Source organism: Cibotium barometz, chromosome 38, assembly GCF_041138505.1.
Source record: "Cibotium barometz isolate CiBa-2024 chromosome 38, ASM4113850v1, whole genome shotgun sequence".
Taxonomy (NCBI): Eukaryota; Viridiplantae; Streptophyta; class Polypodiopsida; order Cyatheales; family Cibotiaceae; genus Cibotium; species Cibotium barometz.
The window spans coordinates 13,628,484-13,652,235 of NC_141083.1; the positions used below are offsets into that span (position 1 = coordinate 13,628,484).

Sequence of the window (23,752 nt, forward strand, 5' to 3'; positions counted from 1 at the left end):
AATGCCCAAAAGTGCCTAGTTGTGACCCCTTGGTTCTCATCGCAATAAAACAAATGCCCAAAAGTGCCTAGTTGTGACCCCTTGGTTCTCATCGCAATAAAACAAAAGGGTGTCCAATGGTTGCATAATGGGTACGAGGTAAGCAAGGTATAAGTCAATCATCATGTGCATGTTTCACTGCTTGAGCATAAAGAAAAAAATGAGAAGGTATAAGTCAATCATCATGTGCATGTTTCACTGCTTGAGCATAAAGAAAAAATGAGAAGGTATCGATCTTATGCATTCAAACTTCGAAAAGGTTCACACCGTGAACAAATTCAGAAACGTTTACGCCGTGAACAAATTCCAAAATGTTCACGCCCCGTGAACAATTTCACAAACATTCATGCCATGAACAAAATCACAAAGGTTCACGCCGTGAAAAATTCAAAAAATTTTCACGCCATGAAATGGTAATTTCCCACGAGCCAATAAAATGACACCACGTGGTGTTCTTCATTAAGGCAGCCACCCAATCCGACGACTACGTTATAAAATCAAAATTCTTTCCTTTTTTGTCTTCCTCCACTATGGATTCCTCATTTTTGGGTTCCCAGTTTGGAATTTCTCTCTCACTTCTTCGCATAACCAATTCTGGTTCCTTACCTCATGATTGGAGTGGGTTTACACTTCCCGTTCCTTTTGCTCAGCTTTCGCCCTTCGAGTATTGAGCTCTTGTTTCCTTAAGCTTAATTCTCGTTAGCTATCGTTCCACCTTGCTCCTTTTGAGATCTAAATCTACTTCCTCGGAGGAGGGAAATAATATTTGACCCATCCTGGTCGAACTTTTCACGTCCCGTCTTATTCGGAGAGTGCGGATATTCGGACAGCTTGGAACTTGATGTTTGGATGGGCACTTCTTGTCATGGATCAAGTCCAGCACTGGTTGACGGACCCATGCCCACAGATTGCGCTTCTTTGTCACATGACTGGTTTGGAGACCAAAAAATCCCCAAGCGATATCAATGATACCATTGGACCTGGTTAGGGAGGGTGGTTTCTCCTCTTCCCCAAACCCAGTGTATCTTAGCCCTTCTTCCATGGACTCTTTGCTACTAGTTTCAGCGATAGTCAGGTTTCTTAAGACACTTAGGTGTGTGCTTGCAGAATGTCCTGATCCCACACTTCTTTGATAGGAAGATCCTAGGTGATTTGATGCACTATCGTCAGGTGTAAGATCGTCTCCGATGAGTTTTCCAGATCTTAAGTGCATGTATGTACGATTTGATGCACTATCGTCAGGTGTAAGATCGTCTCCGATGAGTTTTCCAGATCTTAAGTGCATGTATGTACGATTTGAAAAGCTACTTTGTTGACCCAATTGGATTTTGCTTCCGATTCTATCACTCTCTTTCTGAAGCCGTGAAACTGCAGAGAATGGTTCATGGCGTGAAGTGGCAGAAAAAGGTTCATGGCGTGAACGTTATTCTGCATTTTCACGTGCTCAAGGATTGTTGCTTTTAGAGTTAGACCCCCTCTCTTTGCTATAGGTTGCCCTCCCTTACTTACCTTCGTAGCCTTGGCCTGACTATTCATTGGATCGGACCAAACCGTGAGTCTGTAGAAAAAGTTCACGTCGTGAAGATTTTCAAAGGGGTTCACCCCGTGAAGATTTTCTAGAAACGTTCATAACGACGTTTTTTGGAACTTTCATGTGATCAAAAATTTTGGCTGACTTCGTGGCATCGGAGTTGTCAAGATAAGGTTGCCTATTTTTGGCAAGGCAATCTGGTGATTTGCGGCGTTAATTGCGACACTAATTTCGAAAGCGATTCGGGCGTGAAGTTGTAGAAAAAGTTCACGGCGTGAACGTTTTTTTTTAGAGTTTCATGTGGAACTTCCCACGTCGAAAGTTATGTTTTTGAGTGCGAAATACTTATCCAATTGATCCCAATTTGATTGTGCCACGCCTAAGGAATGAAATGCAGGTTCTTGGCACAGTCAATGGCTCCTTATGTTTTTTATTTCTGTGAATTTTTGTAAAAGAAGAAAAACAAAACACCAAACTCTTCGTTCACGTTGGTGCTTCCAATGATGCAAATATCAAATTAACAAGAAAAAACAGTGAAGCTCTATTCTAAGACCACTCCACCACACACATACACAACATCACAACTAATTTCTCACGATTTCTTCCTACCACACAAATCTTATCTATTTATTTTCTACACAATGCACTACCAGAATGCAAGGGCAATCATGAATCTTATGCAATGGGAGCTGAAACTCTAAGAGGATGGAAGAAACAAAGGTGTTTCCTCGGTAGTGGCGCAAAAAATGTTATGGGCTACCACACCTCCAGAGGGAACTCAACACATTCACCTAAAGGATAAGAAATAAATCACAACTGTCGTAGGACACTTGCCAATGCTTCGAACTTGAGTCCCTTGAGGCCTCCAAGCTCACTTGATAAGCTCCAACCTCCGAGCTCCACCTCCATGCTGTCATCGTAGAGTTGCTCGCACCGTCGCATAAGGCAATCACTCTCTCTCTCACTCTTCCACACAAGCATGAATCACACAAGCATAGAAGAGGAACAATGCTAGAATGCTCTCTCTCTCTCTCTCTCTCTCTCTCAATCTCTCTCAAGACACAAGGAAGTGCTCTCGATAGCACAAAGGGGATTGTGTCTTTTCATTATGAGAAAATGCATATATACATTTGGCCCTTATTCACACTTGGACGCCCAAAACTTACTTACTAGGCCTTGGGTGGCCAATATCTCATAATGTACAACTTTTATAGTACCGTTTTATGACACTTATTAATGTCCTCAATTGGAGGATCATATTTGTTAATCTAAAAAATGGGATTAACACCTTTCAACACAACCATCCTCTCGAATATAGACAAGTGTATGATTGTTGACCTTATTCAAGAACTCTCTATAGTTCTTTGAACCATACCCAAATGGATTATCAAAATACCTCTTTTGAAGGAGCTCAACAACAACATCTAAGGCATTTGCAACATCCGTGATATCCACATGGTTTTTTTGAATCTTGTGATTGACAATGTTCATTTCATGCAATACATCCGCCATAAAATGAATCAAGAATTGCACTTGAAATGTTGTAGCAATGTTATAAAGATTTATATCATTCTCTTTAAAGTCACTCAAGAGGGCGGGCATCATATCCACTAATCTTTTCATAACTTTATCCCTTGATAACCATCGAACACTATGTAACCTTAGAACTTCTAAGGGTTTGAGACTAAATGCCTTCATCAACCTATCGAGATTCTTGTGATGTTGTGTGTTCGATGGTTATCCCTTGTTGATAACCATCGAACACTATGTATCCTTAGAACTTCTAAGGGTTTGAGACTAAATGCCTTCATCAACCTATCGAGATTCTTGTGATGTTGTGTGGACCTTCCCACCCATGCATGAACTCTATTGGCAAAAGCATCCAAAAACCCAAATTTCACATATTTATCACATGCATCCGAGACCACAAGCACTTCACGATGAGTAACGCAATGTGCACCGATGACATGTGGCACTTTCTCTTGTAATTTGGCAAGCACTCCATTGTTCACACCTCTCATACATGAGGCTCCATCCGATGCAAACCCAATGAGCTTCGTAACAGACAAGCCCATTTCTTCCAAGAGAGTCATTAATGCATTGAACTTTGTTTGGGCTTTCCCATCATCCAACGGGAGCGGTCGCTAGTTGCAAGAGAAGGGGCTTTCGACTTCGCTTAGAGCCTTAGCGCTAGTTGCAGCAATGCAGCATGCAGGTTCCAGCCTCTAGGAGAAGTGGTTGGTGAGGTTGGTGAGGCGGCCAGGGGCCATGTCCCATAGGGTTTTAGCATGTGACAAGGCCCTTTATTTATCTTATCTCTTCTCTTATAACTTCAAACTTTCAAAGTTCAAAACTTCAAAGGCATGTATGATGTATCTAATATCATGTATGGATGATGGGCGACCGGGCCAATTTGCATGAGTGGCCGGGCTAATTTGAAAATTGGCCTTCCAAAGTTTGGAAGAATTAGTCCAGGAAGACTTCTCCCTAACCTAAGTCTTCCCAAGCAAAAATAATTTTTATATTGATCTTTTAAAAGACTTCTATAGCACCTTCAAGGACCCAAAATTACCTGGGAAGACTTGGTGGTCAGAGAGGAGTGCGGCTACAGAGCCCTTTGATAATATCTTCATATAGAGAGAGAGGGAAAAGCAGAAAGCGAGCCCTTTGTTTTTCGCTCAAACAGGTATGTTTTTTTTTTTCTCTCTCTTTGTGCAAGTAACGCCTTCGTGGAGGCTTTTGTTTCTTCCTTTTTGCAGAGGGCATCGTACCCTACGAAAGCGATTTTTTTGACGTTTTCTTAGTTTTCCGCATAGGGCTGTCATTTCGTCTTCGGGTTTTCTGAAATCATAGAGCACATCTGTAGGGGTCTTTTCCGACCCCTTTGTAGTATCTCATCAGCAAGGATTTCTAACTGTGAACAGGGGGAGAGGTATCCAAGCCGCGTGGTGGCAACTTGTTAAAAAGGTGAGTTGGGTACTTTGCATATCAGCTTTTGATCTGCCAACATGGGACTTTGTGTCGATACGACAATTATTGAGGTTCAAGGTAGGAAAAGGAGTTGAAAATCATAATGACTATTTCATGTCACAACAGACAACTTCTAGTTCACTATTCAGCTGAGAGGGCATGTGCATTGATAATCCTCTCATTGAGAGCTCTCTGATGATATATAGTTTGTGCCCACATGGCTTGCCAATATCATTGACTCATGTCTATGTAATCACCTCTGGGCAGCCACATTAGCAATGGCTACCAAAGCAGCAAACATTTTCTTTGAATATTGTTGACACTTATCTAGGTAAGCTGCATTGAGAGATATATAGTCTACCATGTGCTGCCCACATTGATTCTATTTATGTCCATTCCATTGCCTACATAACCACTTGAGCTACGCTCAGCCACATCAGAAAACATATAATCTTGTAGATACTTATCTTGATAAGCTGCAAAGATTAAATCAGTCACATTGTTTGTCTCTGTCTTCGGGTTGGTTACAAGAATGGTTTTAAAATATAGTGATTTTGTTGCATTATTTTTTTGGGCAGAGCGCAGGATTGTTAAAGCCATGAATAACATCACCCGGTTATTTTGCAGTTCCTACATCAAGATACCAAGCTGATGCTTTTGCTGCTAGTTGTGAAGGTACATGAATTGTTTGTTGTTTTCACGAGTGATTTTAGTTAAAAGGATTTTTGATTGTTTTTCTATAAAATTATAAAGGATGCTTGCCAATAGAATGTTGCTTTGTATTCAAGGGCTTTAGACGGACATAACTCCTGCCCATGTAAAGGGGAGATCGTACCTACCCACCCCTCATGGATGGGAGATCTCCCCAATCCCTGCTTGAGGGGATGTATGGAAATACCCTAATGCTGAAAGGATGCTGCAACATCACAGGATAGATGTCTGATGCTGCAACATCACAGGATAGATGTCTGAGAAGCATCTATAAAAGATCCTTTTATTAGTCTACATAAAAATGTTCGCTCAATAGCAAACTACGACCCTCCAAGGAGGTCAAAGTACAATGCATAGGAGATGGCTGGCTGCTCTATGAGGGAGGCTACATTGAGGAGTTGGGAGGAAGCCTCTCCAGGGGCCAAAAACAAAGGACACCACTACCATTGTAGGTGGGATAGGCGGGGAGCAGCTGTGGGTGCACTAAATGTGCCTTTGAATCCCGATTCTCCCAGTCTTGTAATTTCACAAGGAATTCATCCTCTTGATCTTGAGTCCACCGCCTAGAGTTTTGAGGATGCTCGGGCTTCTTCTTTTCACTGCCCTGAACAATCTCCCACAAACCCTTGTGGATGAACCAGATCCGCATTTGCAGCTTCCAATGGGCATAGTTGGGTGCGTTCAACTTGTCACCCTTGTTCGTATAGGGGGGAGCCATATCCGCAACAACAAATCTCGAGTGCTTTCCAACAAATCAAGGCACTATGACCAATCAGCCCCCTCTCAAATTCAAAACAGTCCTAGAACCACTAACCTCCTACTAGAAGGGCAGGGACTCGTGGAGAAAGAGGAAGATGTAGTGCCACTTGTCTGGCAACACCTCATGCAAGAAACTCACCACCACTAGATGTTGAAGCAGAAAATGCAGCCACAGCTCCACAACCTGCTTCTGTAGAACAAAAATGCAGCCTAGAAGGCTAGCCGACCACAAGAAGATTGTGGTTGGACCAAAAAACGTAGCCGGGTAGTGAAACGTAGCCACTGTAGGAGACTGATATGCAACCAGGAGAAGCGATGGAAGCAAACACATAGCATAGAAGAAGACGGCGAGCAGAATGCACAGTGTTGGAGTAGCCTGAACCTAAGTGAATGATACCATGTTGGAGAATGCACAGGCAGAAGCATAAACTGAACAAGAGAAAGAGTAGAGAGAGCTTGTGGACAACATCACCTTTTATAATAGCAAACAACCTTACAATGGCAATAGCTAGCAAGAGAGTTGAACAATGTGCAGGGGTTGGATGACATCAAGTGAATATGTGCGGCCCCTTTTATAGTGAAGCAAGGAGGCTGGCCGACTACAGGAAGAGCTGGCCGACTGCTCAAGACTTCCTAAAATAGGAGAAAAATAGATAAAATACCCAATAAACAAAGTAGACCTCGTGGAAAGTGGATCAATTGGACATCAAAACCCCATTCTTAAAATGGGGATTTACAGGAGGAAGTATATGTAAATCAGCCCAATGGTTTTGTAGTTCTTGGTGAGGAACATAAAGTATGTAGGTTACACAAAGCATTGTATGGGTTAAAGCAAGCTCCAAGAGCTTGGTATGATAAAATACATGCTCATCTAACCAGCCAAGGTTATGTGAATAGTCCAGCTGAAAGCATGTTGTATGTGCAGAAAACCGGTGTTTATATTCAAGATATAATCATGTCCCATCAAGTGGGCGAGACGAGATAGTCTCAAAAATCCAATATAATGGAAGAATCCATGTCCCAAAGAAATGAGTGAGACTAAGTAAGTCTCCATAATACCAATATCAAAATCATGTCCCAAAATAAATGGGCGAGAATTCATGGAAGATATGCTAGACACAGGCACAAGAGCCAATTGTGTCTCAATCACCAATATCAATGAGATAATCATATGCCAATGAAAATCACCAACCAGGTGCTAAGACACTTAAATAAGTGCCATGCACAAGAAACTAGTGCCTCGCATAGAAACATGTGCTATGCACACAAACTGGTGCCATTCAAGGGGACAAACCATGGTGACAGAAAAGTTGGTTCTCCATAGTTCGGGCGATCCTTTCTCCCAATCCCAACAGTTCCCATGTTCTCCCATACAATCCCAACTCTGATCAACAAGCATGGTGTGGAAACAATGAAACACTCACTCCACAATAGCAACATGAAGCCACATGTATGGTGGAGTGTTCATTGAATTGCCCTCTCACAACCCCAACATGAATCCACATGCATGGTGAGATAAACAATGAACCTCTTGGCCTCTATATGGGGAGATAGTGATTCTAATATGGCATAAAGATAAATAAATCCATGTCTCAAATAAATGGGCGAGACAAAACAATCCCATAAGTCCAGATATCATAATCTATGTCCCATAAGTCCAGATATCGTAATCCATGTCCCAAGTAAATGGGCGAGACAAAATAAGTCTCCTGCCAACAAGGCATCGGTCCACATGACCCTTGGAATGGACATAAGTCCCGTGCCAACCAGGCGTCATGTCCACTTTACCACTTGCACTCCGTGTTGGTACTCTGACCACACACCTTGGATGAGAGGTGGGCTCAAGTAACAAGATAAAACAATCACTCTCAGGCATAGATAGCCTGGTGTTCCATAAGCATTTCTGCTACATATAGTTTATAGGCATTTCCGCCACCAATAGTTTGGCATTTCGGCCACCAACTCACACTACCCTCTGAAGTGCCCATGTTCCCTTCCATCTGCTCTCGATTGTTCCACCCATACATGGTAGAAACAATCTTCAAGAGAGCACGTAGGACAAGAGAACACTACACAGGGTATGTTGTGCTCGACACTACCCTTTGAAGTGCCCATGTTCCCTTCCATCTGCTCTCTATTGTTCCATCTGCTCTCTATTGTTCCACCCACACATGGTAGAAACAATCTTCAAGAGAGCACGTAGGACAAGAGAACACTACACAAGGTATGTGAACCATGAGTGCCATAAGTCCAATGCATCCCAAATAAAGGGAGCCATAAAGAATAATCCATCCTAGTAAAAGGGAGTCATAAACATAATCCATAAACCTGAGGATGGATCCAAATTCCCAGAAAAGAAGACCAGGAATCCATAGACCCATATATCGTAATTCTTGTATACCATAACTCTTACCACATACTCCGTGCTAACCACACACCTTGGAGTAGAGGTGGACTTTATCCATAAAAGCATCATATCCATGAGATATCCAAAGATTTCTTCTTTATGAACTCGGACAGATTCGTCCATAGAAATTGCTTGTGAAGCCCAATATCTATATAAATCTCGTCCAAGAAAGAAATCTCCATAGATATAATCCATCCCAATAAAGGGAGCCATCCCTGAAACCATGTCAAGGCAAACAACACCACCTTTCTCCTTGCATGGCTATACAAGGGTTAGTGAACATAAAAAATACTTCATAGCAAATAGCCAAAGCACCAACTTTGCAAACTCAAAGTATACGTAGCTTTTCTTTGCCAGGTTGGTCATGAAGCCAAAAGAAATATCTCGTCACCATATCCTTAAGATATCCTGAGATATATCTCCATATAGCTTGCATGTAAGCTTGATAATATAATCCACAATATCCATATGGAAAGAGTGCTAAACGTGTGCTCATAAAGCCAACTTCACACTTCCAAGATAAAATTTTGTGAATTCATAAATCCTTAGATCAACAAGCTGACTACTACTCATGCTCTTGCTTCATAAGCTATGAAGTGGCTGGCCATGCTTAACAGCAATGATGGTAAGTGTGGTCCCCACTTGAGATCTTTTCTCTTCCTTATTGATAGAAGGAAGCCTTCGCTTCCAAGAAAGCCTATGCTCTGATACCAATGTAACTCGCGGCGGGTGCCCGGGGGACTAGGACCTTTGACACACTTGTTGATACCATCAATGCATATTAAAACATTTAAACATGGCCATAGCCTTAACACATCCATCATCACTTTGCATAAAACATAAAAGCTGGACAAAACATCCACAAATGCTGAAAATGGATCTTGCACATGTGACACCACACAGAGGCCGGAATGGGCCGACCCCCCCCCTTGGAGTATTTTATTACCCAAGGAGATTAATATCATGTACAAGCTTTGAGGGCCTTACTCTCCCCACGAGAGATGCCGGATTATCCATATACAAATGCCATAACACAGCCCAACACGAGGCTACCAAGCCGGAACATAGGCTGTAGAAATGCCGAGCCAACAACATAATCCATATACCTCCGTGTGGGTACTGATTCTTCCCCAAAAACCACGGGTCTTCATGCAATAGAGTTGGTACAACAGGTTCAGCTCTCCATTCAGCCGGTACAATAGATACAGTGGTTGGTACAGTAGGTACAGTGGCTGGTACAAGCGGTACAAGGGTTGGTACAGCCAGAACAGTGGTTGGTACAACAGGTACAGTGGTTGGTACAGCTGGTACAATGGCTGGTATAGTAGGTACAACAAGTACAAGGGTTGGTACAGCCAGTACAGTGGCTGGTACAGCAGGTACAAGGGCTTGTACAGCCATTACAGTGGCTGGTACAGCAAGTACAAGGGCTGGTACAACAAGTACAATGGCTAGAAATCATAATAAATGATTAAATATCCTTGCCTTCAGTATTTCTTCGCGATGGAAGCCTCCAAAACAGTCCCCAACAGCCGGTATTCTTCATGGGCAGCCTTCAAGAGAGAGAGAAAGAGAGTAGCCATCATTAGGGCAGCCTGTAACGGTGGTAGAGGCTAGTGTGCAGCAAGAGAGCCTCTCTTAATGAAGAGAGAGGGCTCCAATTTATAGATTTGGGCCTCCCATGACTCGTCTCACTTTGATCCACTTTCTAACAAGTGTCAGGCCACTTGTCTCACTTTGGTCCACTTTCTTGCCACATGTCCCAATCTAAGAGATGGGTCCTTCCATAAACTTTATCTCTAAAAATATCCCAACTAGTAGACATTCTGTCATAGGCACTTTGCCAACTCTTGGTATCTGCTCAATTCCAGATGTAATGACGCGAACAGAATTTTCATCGGAGTCGGGCCAAAAATAGCAACTCTCCTAAATTTTAGGAGTGTGGTCCTTTGTATTCTAGGATAATCTCCCATTTTCAAAGCTTGTACTTTCCAAATATTTAGACATCCTGGAGTCCACCAGACCCCTTTCATACTGGGAAATGTCCAGGCTGGTGACATGGAGAAAGTCATGCAACTTTTGCAAGAGAATGAGCTCTACATAAACGCCAAAAAGTTTGTCTTTGGTGTTAAGGAAGTTCAATACTTGGGCTATATCATCGGTTCCGATGGTATTAGACTGGACCCCTCAAAGGTTCATAAAATCTTAGATTGGGACATTCCTCAGACTGCCCAAGAAATCCGTTCTTTCGTACGGCTTTGTCTTTCCTATAGTACCCATGTCCATCAGTTTTCCAACCTTGTAGCACCTCTTACCGACTTGCTCAAGGGGGTGAAGACTCGCAAGCAAAAAGTCTCAATTATAGGCAAGGCGCTTGATGCATTCCGTGCACTCCGGAAAGCCGCCTCAGATGAAGTGCCTGTATTAAAGTTAGCATCTTGGGATGAACCTTTTGAGGTCATTACCGATACAGGCAATGTAGCCATAGGTGCAGTTCTCCAACAGGATAATAGACCCGTGGCATACTATAGTAGAAAGTTGGATGTTGCCGAAAAGAATTATTCGGTTTATGACAAAGAGCTTTTGGGGCTCAAACATTGGAAGCCTTTTCTTTATGGCCAGGTTTTCATAGTAAAAACAGACCACCAAGCACTTAAGTGTATTCAAACCATGCCCACTGTCGAGTGGAGTGATCGACAGGCCAGGTGGAGTCAACTCTTCCAACAGAGTGGAGGAATGATTGAGTACATTCGTGGTAAGCATAACCCAGTAGCAGATGCTCTTAGTCGAAAGGTTAGCATCCAGGCAGTCCAGGAATCTATCATTCTCGAAATCACGGGGAAGGACTTAGATAGCATGAAAGACCAGTATGTTGATTCCCCTGATTTTGATACTCAGTATAACTTGGTCCTCGCCTTTGAGCCTGGCTATTATTCAGTACAGAACGGTTGGTTGTTCTTCAAGAACCACCTCTGTGTCATTTGGGAAAAGCGATCAGCTCTTCTCCATGATGCCCATGACTCCTTAGTTGGAGGACATAGGGGTATCAACAATATCCTCGAGAAATTAGAACAGTCCTTATATTGGCCAAAAATGAGGCGTGATGTATATTCACATGTTCAAGCCTATAAGATTTGTCAAAAAGTAAAGATTCCACATACAAAGAAGGCTGGTTTACTTCAACCTTTGCCTATCGCCGACAGACCTTTCATCGACATATCTATGGACTTTGTAGGGCCTCTACCAGCATATCCAACACACACCAATCACCTTACGCTGCAGTGGCCTAGGCCCCAAAATCCAAGTGCCATTCCGTTCAATAGCATCCAGCTCTGCCTGCATAGCACGACACCAAGGCTCATGTGAAAGAGCCTCGTCCACAGAAGTGGGATCAGAAGGACCATGAATGATAGAGGACATAAGAGCATAGTTAACAAACATGTTACCCTCGTGAATTTGTTTCCCTATAACTCTGGAAGATCGTCGGAGAGAACCAAGCAGAGGAGCAGAAGGAAGCTCACGTAACCCAGAATCGCGAACTGTTTGATAGTACCATCCAGGCACAGATATGCTCAAACTTGCTGGAGGAGGAGCAGAGTCATCATCATCTGACTGAGAATCCATAGCTGGAGGTGTAACAGAAGCAGAGGGAGGAGGAGGAGGAGGTGGAGGTGGAGGCTGAAGAAGCTTACCACCCCCCTCTGAAGATGTAGGAGTCTCATCAAACACCACATCATGGCTCACAATAACTTTGTCGGCTTGAGGATCATAAAGACGATATGCCTTGGATGCAGTGCTGTATCTGAGAAAAGTCATGTGCTGAGACTTTGAGTCCAACTTGGATCGATGCTCGTTAGGCACATGAACATACGCCGAACAACCAAATATCCGGAAATGAACAACGGAGGGCTTCTCACCATGGAAAGCCTCATATGGAGTTTTATTTGGAAGAGCAGCAGTAGGAGACCTGTTCTAAATGTAGACATCAGTGGAAGCCGCCTTAGCCCAGAAACGTCGAGGTAATGAAGAATGCTCAAGCATAGCACGGGCCATCTCCATAATGGTCCTATTCTTCCTCTCTGCAACTCCATTCTATGCTGGAGTATATGCTGTAGTAAGCTGTCTCCGAATGCCATGGGTCCTGCAATATTGTTGAAACTCGTGGGATGTAAACTCACCCTCACCCCCTCCGTCGGTCCTGAGAGCCTTGACCAAGCGACCGGTCTCTTTTTCCACCTCAACTCTCCAATGACAAAAGTGCTGAAAAGCCTCATCCTTGGTCTTCAGAAAGAAAACCCAAGTATATCTGGAGAAGTCATCCACCATCACGAGCATGTATAACGCCTTACTCAAAGACGCGGTACTCATAGGATCACGTAAGTCTGCATGAACAAGAGCAAGTGATGTCGAAGATCTGTGTGTCGCCTCCTTCGGAAAGGCGGCTCGGTGTTGCTTTCCTTGTAAACAAGAGGAACAAGCAGAAGATGGAGCCTTGATGGTCGGTAAACCCTCAACCAACCCATCCTTCGAAACTCGCTATAGAAGCTGATAGCTCAAATGGCCAAACCGAGCATGCCAAAGAGTAGAAGAAGAACTAGAAGAAAGCAAAGTGGTCAACTTGTACAGACCACTATCTTGGACTCCTTGAGCCAAGATGCTACCAGTCTCCTTATCATGAATGGTAGTCTCATAACGAGAGAAGATCACCTCCGCACCCTGAGTTGTAAGAGAACTCACTGACAAAAGGTTAAAAGCCAAATTTGGAATGTACACAAAACGTCAGAGAAGTAACTCTTGTCCTCGGAAGAGCGAAAGATGGGGATGATGCCATGGAAGAAAAATCACCCAAAGTGGTCTCGCCTGACCTGGCAGTGAAGTCCTCGAACCAATCTCGATGGGGCATCATGTGAGCAGCAGCACCGCTATCCACAATCCATGACCGCGACTGAGAAGTCACAAGAGCTAGTGTACGAGAAGTACCTGCTAATAGAAGAATGTCATCATCCTTCTTGGTCTGAGGCACCGCCGTAGAGGAAGAGTTCTTTGCTTCTTTATCTGGCTTCTTCTTGTGACATTGGGGCGACTTATGACCCTTCTTGCCACAATAATGATATTCAATGTCCTTGTTTTTAAAAGATTTGCTTTTGTCTTTATCCTTGTTGTTATCCCTGGAGTTCTTGTCAGAACCCCCTTTCCCTTTCTTTTGTTATTCTTCCCTTTATCTCGCGCAGCCAAAGCTCCATCAGGACCACTAGAGGTGCCAGTCCGCTCCTCAAAGCGAGACTCAATCTGCATAATGGAGGGGAGAACTTGCTCCCAAGTAATTGGAATAGGAGGAGGAGAAGAAACAAGAGATTGAAAATAAGCATCAAACCTCTCTGGAAGCTTGGAGAGAAGCCGAATAGCCATATCCTTGCCACAAATAGCAAGCTCGTCGTGGAGATCTTTCATCTTCGAGATGAAAGTAGATAAAGATGGAAAGGCAGAAACTGATAAGTTCATAAGCTGCTTTTCCAATGCCAAAATCCGACCCGGAGACTTAATCTAGGAGAGATATGCAAAAGCCTTCCAAAGTTCATGTGCAGCATCTGCTATACGCATATGAGAGAGAACAGAATCCTGATAGTTCAACATTAGAAAGGAGAAAACACGACAATCATTTGCTTGCCAAATATCAATCTGTGCCTGAGTCACACCACCTTAAGCAAGGGTGGGAGTGAAACCGATCCCGTCAAGTGGGAAGACTCCGTTGGACACCCACACGCTTAATAGCACAACTTTAAAACCACAATTTGAAATGAACAACTTAATACAACTTGAATTTGAAATGAAATGAAATGGAAAGATGGACACCAGCACTGGGGCCGGAACGGGCCGACCCCCCCCTCAATATATGATATATTTATTGGGAGTATTTAACAAATACAATGCTCCATGGGTTCCAAGAACCAGATGATGTCCATGTACATATGAAACCGATCCCGTCAAGTGGGAAGACTCCGTTGGACACCCACACGCTTAATAGCACAACTTTAAAACCACAATTTGTAATTTTTGGTGCGCCTCCATCACCTTGCGCTCCATCGATTGCTGACGGCTGAGCCGGTTGCGCATGCTTCCTTCTCCATCGTGCTGGCGACTCCACAGGCTAGAGTGGCTGCGTTAGTCCTTCAACGGGTTGTACCCACTGCACTGTAGGTTGTACGACTGTATGCTGTGCCTACACGTTGGGTGCGCCTCCTCCTCCTCCACTTCAAGAACTGCTGCGCATGCACTTCTACAGGCGGCTGGCTGGCAGACTGCAGGCGGTTCCTAGCAGACGGCTGCATTTCTCCCAGGCGACTGCGTCCCCACCATCTACAGGCGGCTGCCACCTTCTACAGTTCACAGGTTGCGCCTGTTTTACCTACAGGGCTGCCCACCATTCTCATAGGCGGCTGCCACAATTCGGGCTACGCCTGGGCTCCTCCACGCTGTAGCCAGGCCTCTCCTCCCTTGCAAGTGAGTACTTTTTCTCTCACAGCAGGTGGCTGTGGTCTTTGCGGTGGTACTTATCCTGGTGGCTACACTAAGTTTATATACAAGGCGGCTGTGCCATCTCAACAAGGTTGCACATCTTCTCCACCACTGGCGACTACAAGAGGACTTCACATCTACTGGGTGGCTACATCTTCTACACAAATACCACGGGTATTGGTCTTCTATCTGCCATCCACAAGTAAGTGAATTTCAGATTTAAGTAAAGTATTTTGTGTTAAATCTGATAAGGGATTCCCGACTCCCTATACGGCCAACACCCGTTCGGTGCCGGGTAATCCAAGCTCTATTGGAGAACCTCGGTCCAAAGGTGCTTAGATCGGGAGAGCCAGGCGTTAGTACGAGAGCGCCTGTTTGTGCGTGGTCTCGGAACACCAGTGAGGCGCTCTCCGCGGAGTCCAATGAAAGCACAGGACCGTAGAGACTACGCTAGTGGTCGTTCTGCTTCGAGTATCTTCTTCAAACTTCGACTTCGAACATATTTGTTTGGTACAAATACATGCATCTTCTCCACAAGGCACAAAGCCTGACAGATATATGTATGCCAGTGCTCATGGAGGGCATGAAAGTCACATGCATGCAAGACATGTATCTCTTGGTAAGGGTGACAGGTCTGCTTCCAGAAAAATTTTACCTTCTGAGTTGTCTCATGGAGAGACATTGCCATATGCAGGTAAGTTACATGCATTTGAGTTTCAAGTTCGTGGAGCACATGCCACCGTGCCTCATGAAACTTCTATGACGGCCCATGGAGCCCATGCAGATAAGGCTGCCCCGTTGGATAAGGGGAAAAGAAAAAGAGAAGACCATGAGCCTCATGCCAGAAAGCTCAAGGAATTCAAAGGAGGTGACAAATCTGTTAAGTTTGATGTCTTTCATGGTGAACATGATGCTTCTAAAGTGTTAGCATTTGTGGCACAGTTTGACATTGCTTTTAGCGATGAGGACTTTACTGAAAAGTCAAAGGTACGCCATGCTAGCATGTTTTTGAAAGAGACTGCTGCTCATTGGTGGATCACTGAAAAGATCACCAAGGATCCCATTTCCACTTGGAAGGAATTTAAAGACAGATTCTATGCTCAGTTTTTGCCACCAAATGCAGAGCAAACTCTCACTCAAAAGTGGGACAGGCTGGAACAAAGAGACAATGAAAGCGTGCAAGAGTATGTTAACAAGTTCTGGAAAGTGTTGCTGGAAGTAACTCCCTTCATGCAAATCACTGAGGATGAAAGAAAAAGGAAGTTTTGCTCTGATACCAATGAAACCGATCCCGTCAAGTGGGAAGACTCCGTTGGACACCCACACGCTTAATAGCACAACTTTAAAACCACAAATTTAAAATGGACAACTTAATACATCTTTCCATTTCACCCACACGCTTAATAGCACAACTTTAAAACCACAAATTTGAAATGGACAACTTAATACATCTTTCCATTTCATTTCATTTCAATTTCAAGTTGTATTAAGTTGTCCATTTCAAATTTGTGGTTTTAAAGTTGTGCTATTAAGCGTGTGGGTGTCCAACGGAGTCTTCCCACTTGACGGGATCGGTTTCAGGGAGGGGTGGCATTGGTAAGTGTAACAAGCCAATCCCAAAGATCCACGCCACGCAAGGCTGATTTCACCTTCACCTTCACCTTCCACAAGGTGTAGTTGGAACCATCCAACTTTGCAGACTCAGAGAACATATGAAGAGTAGTCGGAGCAGCCATCACAAAAGTTTAGGCTCAATCTCAGAAATATGCACAATCTCAGAAGAAGTGTCCTCCATAGGTACCAAGGGTGCCACCAAAGCCCGAACCACCATAATCCCCCTCTGCAAAAGGGAATGTCCACCGGAGAGGAAAACGCAGCCAAAGAGGGGTTGTGTCCTGAAAAAACAGGCCGCCTAGATCCAAACTCCAAGTAGAAGTAAAACGCTGATGAGAATATTACCTTTTGGCTGCAAGCGATGACGCCAAACTGAAGGGAAAACAATCAGCAGAAGCTGTCCAAAAAACGCAGCAACCAGAGGGCTGCAAATATGAGAAAAGCGCAGAGGTTAAGGGGCTGTAAGTAGGGCCGAATCTGGGGCAGCAGAGGGAATCGCTGAACCGGGAGCGATGATACCATGAAAGAGTGCACAGAGCGAAAGGAAATAAGCACTAGAGTGTGCTGAGTAGAGAGTGCAGGAGAGAGAGAGAGAAAGAAAGAAAGAAAGAAAGATTTTATTAACGTCTTCCAAAAGACCGAACTCGGCCTATGAGACAAATCGGAGGACTTGTATGGGGTATCCTCTGTCATCCCAACAAAATGAAAAAGTACTGAATAAAAAAGCTGAATCTGGGTGTGCAGGGGATGGAGCTCTATTACTAGGAGAATGCAAAGCTATATGCATGGAGTATACAATCATGATATGCAACCTATCTAGCTCCATCCTGTACCATACTGGGGGTATAAAATGGTATACATCAATGAAGGGGGTGTCCACAGCTCCCTGAAGAACATGCTTGGGTGTGCTCTGAAGCGAGCCAGTCGCTCCGCACCCTCTCTGTGAAACTGAGCTCTGATCTCTGTCATCTCTCTCTGGTATAGGCGTGGTGTCCGAAAGCCAGGTGTCCTCTGTCTCCTGCGGGCTCTAAGTGTCTCTGCTCTCTGGAGAGTAATTCCCTGCCGTGTAGGGGCTGGGAGGGGTATGGATCTCTGAAAAAATGTAGTAATCTGTGTCTGTCGCCCCCCCCTCTGGAGCTGTCTGAGCCTGTAATAATGTCTCTCTGTGGCGCTGTATGTCTAGAATGTATCTCCCCAGTATGCGCTGGTCTGCTGTCTCAAAGATCTGGCGTAGGGAATGTGGCTCTCTGAATAAAATGGGATATCTCTCTCTGATGGCTGTATATGCTCTGCATCTGCATACATAATGCTCCTCACTCTCCACCTCCTCTCTGCACAATCTGCATACCCTCTCCTCTCGGGGGATCCGTGCTGCTCTGCCAGTCTCAATCTCCAATCGGTGTGATGAAACTCTGAGCTGACCAATAGCCACTCGGGAGCCGTGTGGTAAAAAGCCCTCCATGTATCTAGGCCTCTCTATAAATCCATCATCAGTGATACTCATGAAGTGATCTCTGTAGTATAGCATCTTCGGTGGAAGAGGCTGTGTAGGCGATACCCATGTCTCTCGTGTATAGAGCTGCCATAGATCCTGTCTCAATACTCTGTTCCTCTCACTATGAGAGAGACGGATATGTGGTGCATCCCTATCATACTGGAATGGTGGTAGATGATCCATGTCTAGGCCATGCTGTGAGAACCAATGTGTGACCTGTGCATACCATGATCCTCTGTCTCCTGCCTCAGCCAACTGTCTAGATGCCTGAAAAGCTCTGTATGATAATCTGTCCTGTGGCATCTCTCTGAATCTGTCTAGCAAGCATATAGTCTGAAATATGGCCTCTACCATCATAGGAGGCGCAGCAAACTCTGCTCGGATAATGTCATGAGGTACTGACGGTTTGCTGCGTATCATGCGTGCCATCATGAGGGCCTGTGGTCTCTCTATCTGTGTCCACCAATGAGTAGCAAGGCCTGGCGCCCATACTGCTGCTCCATACATCAATGCCGGTGTGACTAATGTGTCAAATAGCCACCCCTTCGTCCGGGGCTCCTGAAAATGCGCCTGGTGGCACTGTCTCTCTAGCATAGCCAATGCTGCATATCCCCGTGTCAATCTAGCTCTGGCTGCTGAACCCATGGTAAAGCGTGTGGTTGCTGCAGAGAAGGTAACCCCTAGGTACACGTATGATGTCACCACCTCCACCTGGCATCCTGCGAGACTGAATGTCAGCTGACTCCTGCCCTGTCTCGATGTATGAAAGACCATAACCTTGGTTTTCCCAAGGTTCACAGTAAGACCCCTCTGTGTGCAGAAATCATGGAGTGCATGTAGATGCTGCTGGAGACCACCTGGGGACTCAGACACCAATACAATATCATCAGCATAGAGCATAATATGTACTGAGGTACCTGCTAAATCAACTCCATCTCCGCCTCCCCGTGTAATGAAGTCAGCCACCTCATCAATGTATAGCCCAAATAGCGTGGGGGAAAGTGGGCATCCTTGCTTCGCACCAATGGTGCTAGCAATACTCTCGGACATACCTCCTGGACATCTGACTCGCCCAAAAACCTGCTCATATAATGCATAGATGCCCCATGTCATATCTGCTGGTATGCCAAGAGACTGTAGGCGCTGAAAGAGCCTCTCTCGTGGTACTGTGTCAAATGCCTTACTGAGAGAGAGAGAGAAAGAAAGATTTTATTAACGTCTTCCAAAAGACCGAACTCGGCCTATGAGACAAATCGGAGTACCTGTATGGGGTATCCTCTGTCATCCCAACAAAATGAAAAAGTACTGAATAAAAAAGCTGAATCTGGGTGTGCAGGGGATGGAGCTCTACTACTAGGAGAATGCAAAGCTATATGCATGGAGTATACAATCATGATATGCAACCTAGCTAGCTCCATCCTGTACCATCCTGGGGATATAAAATGGTATACATCAGTGAAGGGGGTGTCCACAGCTCCGTGAAGAACATGCCTGGGTGTGCTCTGAAGCGAGCCAGTCGCTCCGCACCCTCTCTGTGAAACTGAGCTCTGATCTCTGTCATCTCTCTCTGGTATAGGCGTGGTGTCCGAAAGCCAGGTGTCCTCTGTCTCCTGCGGGCTCTAAGTGTCTCTGCTCTCTGGAGAGTAATTCCCTGCCATGTAGGGGCTGGGAGGGGTGTGGATCTCTGAAAAAATGTAGTAATCTGTGTCTGTCGCCCCCCCTCTGGAGCTGTCTGAGCCTGTAATAATGTCTCTCTGTGGCGCTGTATGTCTAGAATGTATCTCCCCAGTATGCGCTGGTCTGCTGCCTCAAAGATCTGGCGTAGAGAATGTGGCTCTCTGAATAAAATGGGATATCTCTCTCTGATGGCTGTATATGCTCTGCATCTGCATACATAATGCTCCTCACTCTCCACCTCCTCTCTGCACAATCTGCATACCCTCTCCTCTCGGGGGATCCGTGCTGCTCTGCCAGTCTCAATCTCCAATCGGTGTGATGAAACTCTGAGCCGACCAATAGCCACTCGGGAGCCGTGTGGTAAAAAGCCCTCCATGTATCTAGGCCTCTCTATGAATCCATCATCAGTGATACTCATGAAGTGATCTCTGTAGTATAGCATCTTCGGTAGAAGAGGCTGTGCAGGTGATATCCATGTCTCTCGTGTATAGAGCTGCCATAGATCCTGTCTCAATACTCTGTTCCTCTCACTATGAGAGAGACGGATATGTGGTGCATCCCTGTCATACTGGAATGGTGGTAGATGATCCATGTCTAGGCCATGCTGTGAGAACCAATGTGTGACCTGTGCATACCATGATCCTCTGTCTCCTGCCTCAGCCAACTGTCTAGATGCCTGAAAAGCTCTGTATGATAATCTGTCCTGTGGCATCTCTCTGAATCTGTCTAGCAGGCATATAGTCTGAAATATGGCCTCTACCATCATAGGAGGCGCAGCAAACTCTGCTCGGATAATGTCATGAGGTACTGACGGTTTGCTGCGTATCATGCGTGCCATCATGAGGGCCTGTGGTCTCTCTATCTGTGTCCACCAATGGGTAGCAAGGCCTGGCGCCCATACTGTTGCTCCATACATCAATGCCGGTGTGACTAATGTGTCAAATAGCCACCCCTTCGTTCGGGGCTCCTGAAAATGCGCCTGGTGGCACTGTCTCTCTAGCATAGCCAATGCTGCATATCCCCGTGTCAATCTAGCTCTGGCTGCTGAACCCATGGTAAAGCGTGTGGCTGCTGCAGAGAAGGTAACCCCTAGGTACACGTATGATGTCACCACCTCCACCGGGCATCCTGCGAGACTGAATGTCAGCTGACTCCTGCCCTGTCTCGATGTATGAAAGACCATAACCTTGGTTTTCCCAAGGTTCACAGTAAGACCCCTCTGTGTGCAGAAATCATCGAGTGCATGTAGATGCTGCTGTAGACCACCTGGGGACTCAGACACTAATACAATATCATCAGCATAGAGCATAATATGTACTGAGGTACCTGCTAAATCAACTCCATCTCCGCCTCCCCGTGTAATGAAGTCAGCCACCTCATCAATGTATAACCCAAATAGCGTGGGGGAAAGTGGGCATCCTTGCTTCACATCAATGGTGCTAGCAATAGTCTCGGACATACCTCCTGGACATCTGACTCGCCCAAAAACCTGCTCATATAATGCATAGATGCCCCATGTCATATCTGCTGGTATGCCAAGAGACTGCAGGCGCTGAAAGAGCCTCTCTCGTGGTACTGTGTCAAATGCCTTGCGGAAATCCACAAAGCAGCAATAGAGCTTTCTCTTCCTCACTCTGGCCTGATCAATCATACATCTCAAAGTGAATACATGGTCAGTGGTAGAGTCCCAAGCAATACAGTCCGAAGCAAGAGACAGAAGTAATCTCATAAGTGAGGGAGCAAAAGATAGACTAGGCAAGATGAAAAAGTGAGAGGCCAGCCCACCTATTTATAGGTGGGGAGAGCTGGCCGACTGGGAAAAGGCATCCAGGCTGGGAAAAATCCTAGAAAAATATATAAAATAAGGGTGGCCAGCCCAAAATCAAGGACCATGCAAAAGGGACCAAAAGGACACCAGACATGGGCAGAAACTGGGGATGAATATGCTGACAGAAAGTATGTTACTTGAGCACCAAAGAGAAAAAGGAGGCCATGCATCTTAGATATCAGCACCTCTCTTCAGTTTCCCCAGCCTTAGGTGCCACCAGCCAACAGCCCGCGACATCGACTACTGTCATTCGAAGTCAACTGAATGTTAGTAAGTATGATGGTAAGTGTGATCATTTAGCAGTTAATTAGTTCATTCATTAATTTACTGCTCATTTCCTATTAGCTAGGATTACAGATCCTCAAGATAGAGTCCACGTAGTGGCTCCCCTCCTTACGGGTGAGGCAGTCACTTGGGTGGCAGTATTGGTCTAGTGTTCATAGAGACTAGACCATAGGTGTCACAACTTTTAGCTGGGATACATTTGTTCATGACCTAAAGACCAGATTTCTCCTATCAGAGTATATGACCGGCTTGGCAAATGAGTTCTATGGACTCAGACAGAACGGGTTTCCAATGCTTCAGTTTTCCGGCAAGGTTTGTAACTTTAGCACAATAGTTAGGGTTATCTGAGCAAGCCAAGATGGATCAATTCATTCGTGGATTAGATCCCAACATCCAATTCACAGTTCGTAACTTTGAACCCAGTACATATGACCGGGCTTTGACTCTTGCTCAAAATGAAGAAATAAAGATGAACGGAGGCAAGCCCAAGCAGTCGTCACCGTCCAGTATCAAACCCCATTAGCAGCAATCTGCTGCGCACCCAAGGAAAGGTAATGCATCTTCTAAAGATGCTAAGAAGGACGATAATAATAGCTCTAGTTCAGGGGTAAGGATAAGGAATCCAACCCTGAGAAAACCCATGAGGAAAAGACTAAAGCAGGTATCATTGGAGGTTATCTTCCTCCAGAGGAGCAAAGGAAATACCAGTCAGGAAACAGATGCTTCTTCCGTCATACCATAGGGCATGGTAAGAAGAATTGCCACAAATGGCAAGTGGAGCAAGCCTCCAAAGCTCCTTCTGCCATGGTTGCCACTACATCTCTAGCTCCTCCAACCCTGCCTACTCTCACAAATGCAATTCAGGTTTTACCTTCTATGCATCGTATACCATCCGTGGTATTTGATGCTAAGCAGGAGGGTGAGAGCAATGCTGCACAGAAAAAGCCTCATTTGAGCTTATGGGTATGCCAAGGGCCGACAGTTTGTAGTCCTATTCGACATGGGCAGTTCTGAGGACGCCATCTCTCCCCAGTTGGCTAACAAGATGAGCTGCACTTTAGTGCCATATGATTTGGATGTGGACGGCAGGGTTAGTTCCGTACGTCGCACGACTGAAACTGTACGTACCTGCCGAACGGTACGGTACTGTACGGATTCGTACGATATCGTACGTTTTTTTTTTTTGGGGGGGGGGGGTGTGTTGTTGTTGTTGTTGTTGTTGCGTGGAGCAATTTCAGTCTTCTAGAGAGCCATTCATCGCCCTTTGCAGCCTATAGGAAGCTGTTTGTCAGGAGCGTGTGCACTTGCCATTGCCATATTAGGCAAGCGATCATATTGGCTGATGAGGAGGAGGAGGCAATCTTCATGGAGCTCTATAGTGAGCTTGTGGCAGCAGATACTCGCAGCACCAGGAGTCAGCATGGACGGGGCCGAGCAATTGGAGTTCATAGGCCTCCGCCTTCGGCATCGGCAAAGGGTGGCCTTTGCACATATGTGAGGCGGGGATCCTCGAGCTCCAATCTCCGCCTTCACGATGATATTCCATTGCTCCCTCATGATGATACCCCACTGCCTAGAGAGCCCTTGTTTGATGATGATGGCAACCTACTTAGCGAGAATGATCCCCAGAGTGTCTCGTCCACCTTCGAAGAGTCCTCTTCAGAGAACTCTCTTGATGGACACTCTAGTAGTGATCATGTTGATGATCATGCAGATGTTGGTGATGATGTAGACTTTTGATATGTTATAGCTCTCTAGGCATTGGGCATCTATCTCCTTCTAGCCCATCGATGATGTATTGTAGTATGTAGTATCATGTATGTACGCATGTTGGCGGTCGCCCATGCCATGAGTTTTTGGCCTATCCTTTTGTAGCAATTTTGTACTCTAATGGCATGATGACATTATGTTCATGGTTCT

At 45.2% G+C, this 23,752-nt stretch overlaps 1 protein-coding gene and 1 pseudogene across 3 annotated transcripts in view; one reads left to right on the top strand and one right to left on the bottom strand.

Annotated features, from left to right (window-relative positions):
- LOC147616370 (uncharacterized) overlaps positions 1 to 4,580 on the bottom strand; it is a 301,034-nt pseudogene extending 296,454 nt beyond the window's left edge.
- LOC147616373 (peptidyl-prolyl cis-trans isomerase CYP59-like) overlaps positions 4,096 to 23,752 on the top strand; it is an 83,771-nt gene continuing 64,114 nt past the window's right edge. The window contains exons 1-3 of one of the 3 annotated variants that reach the window (XM_086777438.1): positions 4,096 to 4,256; positions 4,495 to 4,537; positions 5,168 to 5,215. The gene's annotated coding sequence lies outside the window, so the exon portion shown is untranslated. The remainder of the gene's footprint in view (positions 4,257 to 4,494; positions 4,538 to 5,167; positions 5,216 to 23,752) is intronic. The other 2 variants (XM_086777439.1, XM_086777440.1) reach the window with 2 other exon arrangements.